Source organism: Schistocerca nitens, chromosome 6, assembly GCF_023898315.1.
Source record: "Schistocerca nitens isolate TAMUIC-IGC-003100 chromosome 6, iqSchNite1.1, whole genome shotgun sequence".
NCBI lineage: Eukaryota > Metazoa > Arthropoda > Insecta > Orthoptera > Acrididae > Schistocerca > Schistocerca nitens.
Window position 1 is genome coordinate 607,443,911 of NC_064619.1, and position 15,846 is coordinate 607,459,756.

Consider the following 15,846-nt stretch of genomic DNA (forward strand, 5'->3'; position numbering starts at 1 on the left):
AGCAATTAAGGAGTGTCAGCGAACTCTACAGTGGCATAAGCGGCACCCTTCCCTGGAGCACCTCATAGCCATTAAACAGCTCCATGCATGCGTTTGCCAACTTAACAAAGCACAGAAGCAGGACGGTTGAGAGAGATATGTGTCGACCATTGAGTGCCTGAGTGCCATCTGACATCTTCCCAAATCTGGACAAAGATCAAACGTATTTTTTGGTGCCAGACCCCAACAGGTGTTCCTGGTGTTAACATAAGTGGCATGTTATCTACCAATGCAAATGCAATTGCCGAGCTCTATGCTCGAGCTTCTGTGTTGGAGAATTACCCCCCAGCCTTTCACACTGTCAAATGGTGGCTGGAAGGGAAAGACCTCTCGTTCACTACACAACTCAACGAATCCTATAAAGCCCCATTTACAGCGTGGGAGCTCCTCAGTGCCCTTGCACAATGCCTGGACACAGCTCCTGGGCCAGATCGGATCAACAGTCAGATGATTAAACATCTCTCATCTGACTACAAGCGACCTCTCCTCGTCATCTTCAACCAGATCTGGTGCGATTGCGTCTCTCCATGATAATGGTGGGAGAGCACCATCATTCCAGTGCGCAAACCCAGTAAAACCCCGCTTGATGTGGATAGATATCGGCCCATCAGCCACACCAACGCTCTTTATAAGCTGCTGGAACGTATGGTGTGTCAGCGGTTGGTTTGGGTCATGGAGTCACGTGGCCTACTGGCCCCATGTCAGGGTGGCTTCCGCTGGGGTCGCTCTACCACTGATAATCTTGTGTCCCTGGAGTCTGCCATCTGAACAACCTTTTCCAGACACGAACACCTGGTTACCGTCTTTTTTTATTTATGAAAAGTGTATGACACGACCTGGTGACATCATATCCTTGCCAATTATACGAGTGGTGTCTCCGAGACCCGCTCCTGATTTTTATCCAAAATTTCCTGTCCTTTCATACTTTGTGTGTCCAAGTTGGTGCCTCCCATAGTTCTTCCCATATTCAGGAGAATTGGGTCCCACAGGAGTCTGTATTGAGTGTATCTCTATTTTAGTGACCATTAATGGTCTAGCAGCAGCTGTAGGGTCGTCCATCTCACCTTCCTTGCATGCAGACGACTTCTGAATTTCGTAATTCTCTGTCAGTACTGGTGTTGCTGAGCAGCACCTACAGGGAGCCATCCACAAGGTGCAATCACGGGCTCTAGCCCATGGTTTCCAGTTTTCGGCCGCAAAGTCGTGTGTTATGTGCTTCTGTCGGCATCGTACCATTCATCCAGAACCAGAACTTTCCTTAATGACGATCCACTCACTGTAGTAGAGACATATCGATGCTTAGGACTGGTTTCCGACACCCGACAGACTTGGCTTTCTAACCTTCGTTAGCTTAAGCGTAAGTGCTGGCGGCACATCAATGCCCTCAGCTGCCTGAGAAACACCAACTGGGGTGCAGATTGCTCTATGCTGCTGCAGCCCTATAGAGCCCTTTTTCAATCCCAACTTGACTATGGGAGTCTGGTTTGTGGATCGGAGGTGCCCCCAGCATTGCGTGTACATGACCCAGTGCCCAGTCCACCACTGTGGCGTTCACCTAGAGACAGGAGCTTTTGGGATGAGTCCGGTGACCAGTATCCTTGTGGAGGCTGGAGTCCCTCCATTGCAGGTTAGGCTTGCACAACTGCTGGCTAGTTACATAGCACATATTCATAGTTCTCCTGCACATCCAAATCACCATCACCTTTTCCCAGCCATGGCGGTTAATCTCCCACATTGGCAGCCCAGGTCAGGGCTTCCAATTGCAGTTCACGTCTGATCCCTTTTTTTCTGAACTGAAATCCTTGCCTTTAGCACCTATACTTGAGTTTCATTCATGTACACCTCCATGGTGTACTCGACAGCCACGGCTTTGTCTAGACCTTTCACATGGCCCTAAGGGCTCAGTTAACCTGTGGCTCTCCACTGCCACATAATCTTGATTCTTGATGTGTACCGAGGACATGAAGTGGTTCACACTGAAGGCTAGGTAGCTGATGGTCATGTCAGCTTCATGTATGTCCATTGAGGCATACTGAACAGCATTTCTTGCTCAATTACTGCAATTTTTCACTGCCAAGCTATTGGCTATCTCGTGCTGTTGAGCACATCCGTTCATGCCCTGGGGAGTTGTTTCTTCTGTGTACTGACTCCTTGAGCAGCCTACAAGCTATCAACCAGTGCTACTCTCGTCATCCTTGGGTAGTGACCATCCAGGAGTCCGTCTATGACCTGCAATGATCCAGTTGTTCAGTAATGTTTGTTTGGACCCCATGACATATCAGAAGCCCAGGCAATGAACTTGCCGACAGGCTGGCCAAATGGCTATGCGGAAATCGCTTATAGAGATCGGCTTCCTGCAAATGAACTGCGTGCAGTACTATGCTGCAAGGTTTTGTGGCTTTGGAAGCAAAATGGCATAACCTCAGCACGCACAAAAAACTGTGTGCCATTAAGGAGACTATGAATGTGTGGCAGTCGTCCATGCAGGCCTCTCACAAGGAGTCTCTGGTTCTCTGTCAGCTCCCCATTGGCCACATTTGGGTGACACACGGCATGAACTGTGATTGGCAAGGGGTTGTTCTCGACAGAGTGTGACATGATGAGAGCCTACGGGAGAAATAGTTTGATACTGACAAATGTTCTTTGCATCTCCTTCATCCATATAAGACCTTTCTTCCCATGCTTGTTTTTTTATGCTAGTAAGTTAGTAAGTGGAACTTGTATGCCATAGGTTGTGGTAGATGTCTTCTGTAAAAGTTAATAGTGCAAAGAAACCTCCTTAATTCATGATAGTTGCTTTGATGCAGCAATGAGCATAATAGTTTGATCCTTTCTGCTGGAATTCCTCTATGAATGCCTGAGTGACCAAGTAATGTAACTTCTTTTTGTTTGAGCTAACACTTCTCATTATTGATCACAACACTGTGTTTTTCTTGTGTATTGAAAATACAGCTGAGGTTTTTTTGTGTTCTCAACTTGATGGCGAGAAAACCAAAATGTTGCCAATAATCAAGAAAGATAAAATCAATTGCAACACTACTTTCTCAATAAAATGTTGCCAAGTTGAGGCAGCAATTTTTAAACCATAATGCATGAATAGAAATTTGTGTAATCTGAGCAGTGTTAGTATGTCAACTTCGGGTACATCTTCACTTGCCATGGGAATCTGTAAATACATTCTTTTGCAGTCTGTGATGCTAAGGGCAATAGCACCAGCCAAGGCATGTGAAAAGTCCTGTATGTTAAGTATGGATTACTGATACGGTATCATACATACATTCAGCAACCAATAGTCACCACAAACTCCATTAGAATCATCTTTCTTTGGTACTAAATGGATCAGTGGGACCCATGATCTCTCAGGTGATATGTCAATCTTGGCATACAGCATTTTGTCTGTAATGTTGTAAGCAGCACCTAGTCTATCAGATACCAAGTGCTGCACTTTGTAATGGGCTGATGGGCCTGATGTGGTACTGCTACAGTGAACAGTGTCATGATTTACTCCATGTTGTTTAATTTGCATGCACTCTTTGTGAGTGCCAGTGGTGTCACTTGGGGGGATAGCATACACACTGGGACTGTTGTACACCATACTGACCTGTGCATCTAGTGATGTGTGTGTCACTCTTTTCCATTTCTTTTTGTGGAAATCAGCACTAGGTGCTGCTGCTGCTGCTGTTGTTGCTTTTGTTGCAAATGTGTAGAGGTTCCTGTGGATTCCTGAATAGCTGATGATTCTCCTGGTGTGGACCTTGTGCTGCTGCTGATGATGATGTAACCTCTGGTGTTGTTAATGTGCAAGTTGAGCTTGTTTGTTCGTGAGGTTGGTTCCTAATGCAAGCAATTTTTCTCTCGAGGCAGAGTTTTGAATGAGCATGGAAACTCTTTCTCTTTCAGTTTCCTTGAGCCTCTTTCTCATATCCTGAAGGCCATGTTCCAGAGCTCATTGTATGATGAGAAGGGTAGTAATTGTTTGTCTGTTGCTGGGAATTCAATGTTTCCTGGCAGAGATTCCTCCAGTAATAGTCTGGTAAAGAAACCATGCACCCAAGTTGAGGGTAAGGTGGGATTTTTTAAGGAAGTCTGTTCCCAGTATTGGGTCACACTCCTCGGTTATAACAAACTGCCAAGCACGTATAGGGCTATGTCTATTGTCTGTTTCACTTTTCTGAAATATTTGACAGAGCTGTTATTGGCAATGGGTAGATGTGTGCCTGAAATTTCACGTGATGAATTAAATAAACAAGCAAGTATTGTGCTCACCATGGAGCCAGTGTCAAATAGGAAGGGTATGTTGGAGGTGTAGTCCTGAACATGAACCATTGTATCCACTCCTGCAGGCTCAGTCAAACTGATTTGGTTGCTGCTTCCAATCATTAATTGATTATACTGCTTGTTGTGATTCAGAGACCTATTTTGGGCCAGTTCTGAAATTTCAGAAAGTCACAAGGTTGTGAGCAGTTACATGTTTGTAATCAAAACAAGCATGGAACAAGCACCACATGTGCCACACCATCTCGTCAAGACATGGAGTGTTGCTATCCACTGTGACCATGGTCTCTCCAGCTGGCTGCTCGTCAGCAGATTAGATTAGATTAATACTAGTTCCATGGATCATGAATATGATATTTCGTAATGATGTGGAACGAGTCAAATTTTCCAATACATGACATAATTAAGTTAATTTAACAACATAATTAAGTTAATATAACAACTTTTTTTTATATATAATTTTTTTGTTTGTTGTTTTTTTTCTTAATTTGTATCTAAAAATTCCTCTATGGAGTAGAAGGAGTTGTCATTCAGAAATTCTTTAATTTCTTCTCAAATACTTGTTAATTATCTGTCAGACTTTTGATACTATTTGGTAAGTGACCAAAGACTCTAGCGGCAGTATAATTCACCCCTTTCTGTGCCAAAGTTACATTTAATCATGAGCAGTGAAGATCATCCTTTCTCCTAGTATTGTAGTTATGCACATCCCCCATGAACCATGGACCTTGCCGTTGGTGGGGAGGCTTGTGTGCCTCAGCGATACAGATGGCCGTACCGTAGGTGCAACCACAACGGAGGGGTATCTGTTGAGAGGCCAGACAAACATGTGGTTCCTGAAGATGGGCAGCAGCCTTTTCAGTAGTTGCAGGGGCAACAGTGTGGATGATTGACTGATCTGGCTTTGTAACAATAACCAAAACGGCCTTGCTGTTCTGGTACTGCAAACGGCTGAAAGCAAGGGGAAACTACAGCCGTAATTTTTCCTGAGGGCATGCAGCTTTACTGTATGGTTAAATGATGATGGCATCCTCTTGGGTAAAATATTCTGGAGGTAAAATAGTCCCCCATTCGGATCTCCGGGAGGGGACTACTCAAGAGGACGTCGTTATCAGGAGAAAGAAAACTGGCATTCTACGGATCGGACCGTGGAATGTCAGATCCCTTAATTGGGCAGGTAGGTTAGAAAATTTAAAAAGGGAAATGGATAGGTTAAAGTTAGATATAGTGGGAATTAGTGAAGTTCGGTGGCAGGAGGAACAAGACTTTTGGTCAGGTGATTACAGGGTTATAAATACAAAATCAAATAGGGGTAATGCAGGAGTAAGTTTAATAATGAATAAAAAAAAGGAGGGCGGGTAAGCTACTACAAACAGCATAGTGAACGCATTATTGTGGCCAAGATAGACACAAAGCCCATGCCTACTACAGTAGTACAAGTTTATATGCCAACTAGCTCTGCAGATGATAAAGAAATAGATGAAATGTATGATGAGATAAAAGAAATTATTCAGGTAGTGAAGGGAGACGAAAATTTAACAGTAATGGGTGACTGGAATTCGTCAGTAGGAAAAGGGAGAGAAGGAAACATAGTAGGTGAATAAGGATTGGGGGGAAGAAATGAAAGAGGAAGCTGCCTTGTAGAATTTTGCACAGAGCATAGCTTAATCATAGCTAACACTTGGTTCAAGAATCATAAAAGAAGGTTGTACACACGGAAGAATCCTGGAGATACTAAAAGGTATCAGATAGATTATATAATGGTAAGACAGAGATTTAGGAACCAGGTTTTAAATTGTAAGACATTTCCAGGGGCATATGTGGACCCTGACCACAATCTATTGGTTAGGAACTGTAGATTAAAACTGAAGAAACTGCAAAAATGAGGGAATTTAAGGAGATAGGACCCATATAAACTGAAATAACCAGAGGTTGTACAGAGTTTCAGGGAGAGCATAAGGGAACAATTGACAGGAATGGGGGAAAGAAATACAGTAGAAGAAGAATGGGTAGCTTTGAGGAATTAAATAGTGAAGGCAGCAGAGGACAAAGTAGATAAAAAGATGGGGGCTAGTAGAAATCCTTGGGTAACAGAAGAGATACTGAATTTAATTGATGAAAGGAGAAAATACAAAAATGCAGTAAGTGAATCAGGTGAAAAGGAATACAAACGTCTCAAAAATGAGATCGACAGGAAGTGCAAAATGGCTAAGCAGGGATGGCTAGAGGACAAATGTAAGGATGTAGAGGCTTGTCTCACTAGTGGTAAGATAGATACTGCCTACAGGAAAATTAAAGAGACCTTTGGAGAGAAGAGAACCACTTGTATGAATATCAAGAGCTCAGATGGCAACCCAGTTCTAAGCAAAGAAGGGAAGGCAGAAAGGTGGAAGGAGTATATAGAGGGTTTATACAAGGGCGATGTACTTAAGGACAATATTATGGAAATGGAAGAGGATGTAGATGAAGACGAAATGGGAGATAAGATACTGCGTGAAGAGTTTGACAGAGCACAGAATGACCTGAGTCGAAACAAGGCCCCGGGAGTAGACAGCATTCCATTAGAACTACTGATGGCCTTGGGAGAGCCATTCATGCAAAACTCTACCATCTGGTGAGCAAGATGTATGAGACAGGCGAAATACCCTCAGACTTCAAGAAGAATATAATATTTCCAATCCCAAAGAAAACAGGTGTTGACAGATGTGAAAATTACCAAACTATCAGTTTAATAAGTCACAGCTGCAAAATACTAACGCGAATTCTTTACAGACGAATGGAAAAACTGGTAGAAGCTGACCTCAGGGAAGATCAGTTTGGATTCCATAGAAATGTTGGAACACATGAGGCAATACTAACCTTACAACTTATCTCAGAAGAAAGATTAAGAAAAGGCAAACCTACGATTCTAGCATTTGTAGACTTAGAGAAAGCTTTTGACAATGTTAACTGGAATACTCTCTTTCAATTTCTGAAGGTGGCAGGGGTAAAATACAGGGAGCGAAAGGCTATTTACAATTTGTACAGAAACCAGATGGCAGTTACAAGAGTCGAGGGGCATGAAATGGAAGCAGTGGTTGGGAAAGGAGTGAGACAGGGTTGTAGCCTCTCCCCGATGTTATTCAATCTGTATATTGAGCAAGCAGTAAAGGAAACAAAACAAAAATTCGGAGAAGGTAATAAAATTCATGGAGAAGAAGTAAAAACTTTGAGGTTCGCCGATGACATTGTAATTCTGTCAGAGACAGCAAAGGACGTGGAAGAGCAGTTGAACGGAATGGACAGTGTCTTGAAAGGAGGATATAAGATGAACATCAACAAAAGCAAAACGAGGATAATGGAATGTAGTCAAATTAAATCGGGTGATGCTGAGGGAATTAGATTAGGAAATGAGACACTTAAAGTAGTAAAGGAGTTTTGCTATTTAGGGAGCAAAATAACTGATGATGGTCGAAGTAGAGAGGATATAAAATGTAGACTGGCAATGGCAAGGAAATCATTTCTGAAGAAGAAAAATTTGTTAACATCAAGTATAGATTTAAGTGTCAGGAAGTCGTTTCTGAAAGTATTTGTATGGAGTGTAGCCATGTATTGATGTGAAATATGGACGATAACTAGTTTGGACAAGAAGAGAATAGAAGCTTTCGAAATGTGGTGCTACAGAAGAATGCTGAAGATAAGGTGGGTAGATCACGTAACTAATGAGGAGGTATTGAATAGAATTGGGAAGAAGAGAAGTTTGTGGCACAACTTGACTAGAAGAAGGGATCAGTTGGTAGGACATGTTTTGAGGCATCAAGGGATCACAAATTTAGCATTGGAGGGCAGCGTGGGGGGTAAAAAGCGTAGAGGGAGACCAAGAGATGAATACACTAAACAGATTCAGAAGGATGTATGTTGCAGTAGGTACTGGGAGATGAAGAAGCTTGCACAGGATAGAGTAGCATGGAGAGTTGCATCAAACCAGTCTCAGGACTGAAGACCACAACAACAGTACACTGCTATTACTTTTGAATTCGGTTTGGTTGTTAATAACAAATTTCATGAGAGTATATCTACTGAGAAGCTACTGTGAATATCCCTATATCCTTAAATAAATGTCTGCAGGATGATCTTGGGTGGACTCCAGCTATTATTCTGATTACACGCTTTTGTGCAATAAATACTTTATTCCTCAGTGATGAATTACCCCAAAATATGATGCCATATGCAAGCAATGAGTGAAAATAGGCGTAGTAAGCTAATTTACTAAGATGTTTATTACCAAAATTTGCAATGACCCTTATTGCATAAGTAGCTGAACTCAAACGTTTCAGCATATCATCAATGTGTTTCTTCCAATTTAATCTCTCATCAATGGACACACCTAAAAAGTATGAATATTCTACCTTAGCTATATGCTTCTGATTAAGGTCTATATTTATTAATGGCATCATACCATTAACTGCACGGAACTGTATGTACTGTGTCTTATCAAAATTCAGTGAGAGTCCGTTTACAAGGAACCACTTAGTAATTTTCTGAAAGACATTATTGACAATTTCATCAGTTAATTCTTGTCTGTCAGGTGTTATTACTATACTTGTATCATCAGCAAAGAGAACTAACTTTGCCTCTTCATGAATATAGAATGGCAAGTCATTAATATATATTAAGAACAACAAAGGACCCAAGACCAACCCTTGTGGAACCCCATTCTTGATAGTTCCCCAGTTTGAGGAATATGCTGATCTTTGCATATTATGAGAACTGCTTATTTCAACTTTCTGCATTCTTCCAGTTAGGTATGAATTAAACCATTTGTGCACTGTCCCACTCATGCCACAATACTTGAGCTTGTCTAGCAGAATTTCATGATTTACACAATCAAAAGCCTTTGAGAGATCACAAAAAATCCCAATGGGTAGTGTTCGGTTATTCAGATCATTCAAAATTTGATTGGTAAAAGCATATATGGCATTTTCTGTTGAAAAACCTTTCTGAAAACCAAACTGACATTTTGTTAGTACTTCATTTTTACAGATATGTGAAGCTCCTCTTGAGTACATTACTTTCTCAAAAATTTTGGATAAAGCTGTTAGAAGTCTACATCAGTAGGGCATTGTCGGACATGTTTGTGAGCACTCGAGTGTCAGAGTCCATGCCTGTCTGTTTATTACCCCCTATAGCCATTGAATTTAAGTGGGGAATGTTACTGTTGTTCTTCTGCTCCCTGTTGTTGTTGTGGAATTGCAAAAAGGGTATCAGCTGAACATAAATTAATGTCCTTTGAATGATATTCCCTCAAAATCAAGGCACATTAGTGGAGGTAGTTTGAGTAGCTATATTGACCAAAGGTTTTTCACTCTCTTTGTTATCACTCGCGTAACAACTAATATATTGATAAATGGATGACATAAAATATGTTGCTACGAAAAGAGCCCTGAAATACTTTTTAGGGATGCTGTGCTGTGACTTTTTTTGGATCATTAATTTTCAACAAAACAAAATATATTATGTTCTTATTATTCTGTATCTGGCTTTCTATAAAAGGAACATTGTTTCATTACTGTAACTCGCTATAAAGTTCAACATATCTTTCTTACTTTACAGTTACTGAAAAGGTTACTGAAAATTATTTTGTTATTAATACTGATGTTACAGTATGCAGTGTTTGTTCATCATCAAAATTTTGCAGTGGATTTTTGTTAACATATAACACCAATAAGTACCATGACTAACATGAGAACATGAGACTGTTATCAGAGAAAAAAATGTTTTTACAATAATGTTTCCCAGACCAGAACTACGCACAGCAAGATTTCTTTTATGTCATGAAGGTAAATTATCGTTTTGCACTGTTAATAATATAACATCATCTGTAACCCGCATCCACCTGTAAAACACATTATAAAATCTGCTGCTCTGCCCTGCAATCCCAAAAGCTGAAAGAAATAATTTTAGTTCACTATTAGCTGTCCGCTTCTTTGCGGTATAATTGGTTTCATTTAATGCAATTTGAATGCACTGCGGCAGCAGCGGCTTGTTCATTCGTAGCACAGCTCTACACCAAGAATAATATTTAAATAGCTGAAAATGTATTAAAAGGATGGGATAAAATACCATTCAAGCTTATTACAAATCATAATGTAAGTTTTCACTAAGTAACTCTATTCAAAACATTTAGACAGATTAAATTCTTACACACCTTTACAAATCAATGCCTAATGGTGTCCTTCTCTCAATCTTGACAAAAAATTGCTACACAAGCATACAATATAGCATCACAGGCTCTGCCTACTCATGTAACTCCAAAAGGACGACAGAGAAATTAATGATTGGTCACTGCTATTTATACTTGGTTTAATACATTTACATCTTTGTTTGATATTTAATAAGTATAGTCTTTGGTGGTTCCAATACTTGCTGACACAGATATGATCTTTAAAAAATCGATACATGATTTTATACAAGTATAAAACATGACACATAATGTTTCTCTTTGTTACATAAAGTTCACACAATCGTTGTCCATGCAGAAATAAAATTACAATCATCCAGTTAAATTTTTTTTTTTTTTTAAACAGCACATATAATATCTGTTTTGCCAGGAGACATTACAGGCTGTTGTGTAGCATGATACTTGGAAAGACAGCCTCTTGTAGGTGCCACCATAGTTGTGGGGATTTTTGGAGTGGAACTATGGGATGAAGTTCAAATTTTGTGGACCTATTATTGTGTTTTGCTCTCTGGCATATAGCGCAAGTATTAACTGTTAGTTGAATTTGGTGTTTCATTTGGGGGAAGTAGCGGTATCTCACAATGAGTTCTGGCATTTGCCAATCCTTGCACGGCCCCATGCCAAGTGTGTGTGCCATATTACAACTTTGACTGACTGGTTAGGTATGCACACTGCCCAGCAGTCTTCTTTTGAGCTAAGTTTATGGTACAAAAGGTTGATCACAATTTTAAAACCTTGCTGATCTTTATTTTTGGCATCATTTTCAATATTACTAATGATTTTTGCCCACATCGGATCTGATCTCTGTAGTTCAGACATATTTTTACACATATATAAAAAATCCTTCCTGTATGCATTGTCGAACTCGAAGGGAAGTAACTTGAATTAGTAACTTCACCCTCCGAATATGAGAGCTGTGTACTTCCTTGATTCTGGCATAAGCGGGGTTTGCTAGTACGAACTTTTAAGATTGACCAAGGTCAAGTACTGTACTCTGTGGAATTTTTGTATCTGCACATCTAAATTTTCTGGATGAGTTCTGCCAGGTATAATAATATCATTGATGACCCGTGCATCTAATACTAGCCAGATTTTTCCGTTGGCTTTCACCACTGCTACAAGAGGAGTACTGTATGGGGAGAGAGAGGGTTCAATGATATCTCGCTCTAACATCTTCTGAATCTCTTTTGCCACTACTTCCCTCCTCGACCAAGGGTTGGAGTAAGATGTGCGACAGTACTTTTTGTGGGGCATCACCTCCATGTGATAGTGGTATCCCTTGATTATTCCTGGTCGGTAAGTAAACACCATGGTATATTCTGATAGCAGCTGCGTTAACTGTTGCTTTTGTACATTGCTTAAACTGTCAGATTCCTGTACATTGGTTTGAAATGCATCAACATTTGTTTCAAAATTTCTATCTTCCATACTAGGATAATAAAGATCTGTCACATGTGAATAATCATCTATGTGTAGTACCCTGGGGTGTCTACATTTGATATTAATTCAGTTGCAACATGGCACAAGTACCTCCTTTGATTTCATCATAGACAACTCAATCCTCCTACCTTTATTAACTAAACTTAGTTTTTCCAAGGAGAGGTTGATCACTGTGTCCCTCTCACGGAGAAAATATACTCCCAGAATGCAAGACCACCTTTAACCCTTTAACAATCAGGAACGAACTCACTGTGGCTTTGCTCTCCTTACAAATCTCCACCTGCACTTGGTGCTTAATTAATTGGCACTGTGCACTTATATCTCCAGGCATCCTGCAATTATTAACCGTGAAAGTCAGTATGCTATGTCCCTTCTCCAGTGCTTTAAACAATCCTGTACTCATTACACTCACTGAGGCACCTGTGTTGATGATTATATCCACTGCAACATCATTGATTTTCACTTCTATTATGGCTTACACATTTTTGTTGCTATCTTTATTACATTCATGTGGTTCAGTCAGTAGATCTTGCTCCATACTGATACCGTCATTGTATTGCAGCATTTGTATTCCACGCATACTATTATCATTTGTGTTGCTCTCACTCCACCCCTCAGCCAATGATGGAGAGCATATCATGGCTGATTCTAGTTTGTTGGATGGCTTGCTTGTGAGGTACTTGGATGGCTATTGTCTGTGAGCTCTACTATGTGTATGTTTTGATTTGTAGGATGCCACGACTGTGCAATAGGCGCATTTTGGAGTATTGGTCTGTTGTTATTGTACCAGTCTGGGCTTGGTCATTGATTCTGATTCCAATTGCAATTGCTGTCACTGTAATTGCTATGCCACTGACCTCGCACATTTTTCCCGCGGTTGGGCCCGGGCGGTCCAGAAGCGTACCGGTCATCAAATCGACGCTTTTTATTATGGGACGGCTGCCCATAGCCATTCTGACTCCTACCATTATTATCATTTTGCGAGTGCTCTTGCTGTTTGTTACTGCCCCCACTGTGGTTTGGTGCACTATTATTCCTGTCATATTTACACCCTGATCCATTGTTCTGTGAGTGATCACACACCGCTTTTGTATCTTCCTGGATTAAGTCTATTGAATCTAGAACAGACAGGAAATGTTCCATGTCATTCTCTGGTACATGTATTAGTTTCTCTTTGATATGAATGGGTAAACGTGATTTTAGGAGTCTTATTATGTCTCCTGGTGAGATAGGCTCATCCTAGTATCATGTCTTGTTTATATACTTCTTGAAATACCATCTCAGATTCCCAAGATGGGATGAGTACGGTTCGGGATTGTATACTTCTTTTCTTAAATGCTCTTGTATACAAGGCGACCAGTACTTCAACAAAAACGCCTTTTTGAACTGTTCATATGTCATGCAGCTGTCTGCTACTTCCGTAGCCCCCAACCCTGCATCATCCTGAATGTATGACATTACGTATTAAATTTTCTGTGCTTCATTCCACACACTAGGCAATATATTTTTAAAGCTTTTTATGAATACTTTTGGATGAACCAACTTCTGTTCAGTACTAAATGTTTGAAACTGCCTATTTTTTATCAAAATTTCTTCAACCAATATCTTTGGACTGTACTGGTTTGCTTCTGGGACATAGGCTGTGTGCTCTGAACTGAAGCTACAGCTCCTCGCATTATTGCCTACAGATTCACCATTGTTACGTCGCACATAAGTTTGTACATTGCCAAAAACATTGGCTATTGGCAACATAGTTTCATGTTCAAGATGTTTGCTGCTCCGTGCTAAACCCTTTTCCAAGTCGGATATCCATTTGGTGGTATTCACATGCCACTGTGGAATATCATCATTGAGTATTTGTTTGATGGTTTGCATGTTGTTCTGTACTTGTCTATTTATTGTGGTACTGCACGATTCAGAATCTCTATCTGCCATGGCTGCTTGTACCTTAGAATCAATATTTTTGTTGATCTCGCTCTCCTTCACTTCTAGCCATGAGATGAATTTGGTTTCAATTTCAGTTGCTTGTTCATTCAACTTCTGCTCTACAAGCTGTGTGGTATCTATTTCTAGCTTTTCTAATCGGTTGGCCAAAACACCCATCTCATCTACAATGTTAGAGTTTGCTACTTCCAGGTTGTTGACCTGTACAGTCAACTCCTGCATGGCCTTAGGTATCGACTCATAATTCTGTTTCATACGGGCAATCTCTCTTTTCATAATTTCTAATGATAGCACAAGTTGCTGGTCAAGCTGAGCTTGTTGGCAATTCCACTCAGCCTACTGGGCAAGAAACTTTTCCTCTTGCTGGCGATCTCGCTCAGCTTGTTGAGCAAGGAAATTTTCCACTAGCTGGCGATCTTGCTCAGCTAGCTGGTGACCTCACTCAGCTTGCTGTGTGAGAAAGCTCTCAATTCTTTCGTCCTTTTCAGCAAATTTTGACTGGTAATTCAGCACGTGCTCTAATATTGCCTGAAGCGAATACCCACCAGGCAGATTACCACTCTCTGGTTCCTGCTTTTCTGGGGTGATACAATTTCTTTATCTACATCTCCTTGAGCACCGGTGGGCGGTGGAACCACTTCCTGTGCCCCCACCCCCACATTTTCACATGGTATAACCTCAAAAAGAGTACTTGTACTGCTTAATGCACCTGTTTCTACATTTCTTGCACTAACTAATGGCTGTCCTTCAGTATCCATATTGCTCAAACATTGACTACGCAATTTAATCATATTCATAAATTACCCACTCAAACACAGGATCTATCAGTTTTGCCACTTGCACACAAAATATGGTAATTTATTTACAATATACTGCACACTAAAAATTACTATCTACACTCAATTTTGCCCTGTCATAAATAGTAACTTCAAACTATGCACACCAATAGCAATATGAGATCACTTCACTGGAGTTAAGCTTCTACTAACAAGACAGCTACACTGTAGTCTTACCTTTAGTTTACCTGATTTCATGGTTCGGCTGCCCCTAGATTATGTAGCTGTTACAGTTTCTCCTTAGTATCAGGATCTTTTCATCTGACTCACTTGCAGGGGTGCATTTTTTCATGAAGGAAATTTTTTACATTCATTAATACATGACATTAATCATGAGACACATACATACATTTATCACTATACAGGGTGCTCCATTGATCATGACCAGGCCAAATATATCACGAAATAAGCGTCAAACAAAAAAACTACAAAGAATGAAACTTGTCTAGCTTGCAGGGGGAAACCAGATGGCGCTATGGTGCTACGAAAAGAGCCCTGAAATACGTTTTAGGGATGCTGTGCTGTGACTTTCTTTGGATCATTAATTTTCAACAAAACAAAATATACTATGTTCTTATTATTCTGGATCTGGCTTTCTATAAAAGGAACATTGTTTCATTTCTGTAACCCACTATAAAGTTCAACATATCTTTCTTAATTTCCAGTTATTGAAAAGGTTACTGAAAATTATTTCATTATCAGTACTCACATTACAGTATGCAATGTTTGTTCAACATCAAAATTTTGCAGTGGATTTTTGTTAGCATTGTTGTTGTTGTTGTTGTGGTCTTCAGTCCTGAGACTGGTTTGATGCAGCTCTCCATGCTACTCTATCCTGTGCAAACTTTTTCATCTCCCAGTACTTACTGCAACCCACATCCTTCTGAATCTGCTTAGTGTATTCTTCTCTTGGTCTCCCTCTACGATTTTTACTCTCCATGCTGCCCTCCAATACTAAATTTGTGATCCCTTGATGCCTCAGAACATGTCCTACCAACCGATCCCTTCTTCTAGTCAAGTTGTGCCACAAACTCCTCTTCTCCCCAATTCTATTCAATACCTCCTCATTAGTTATGTGATCTACCCATCTAA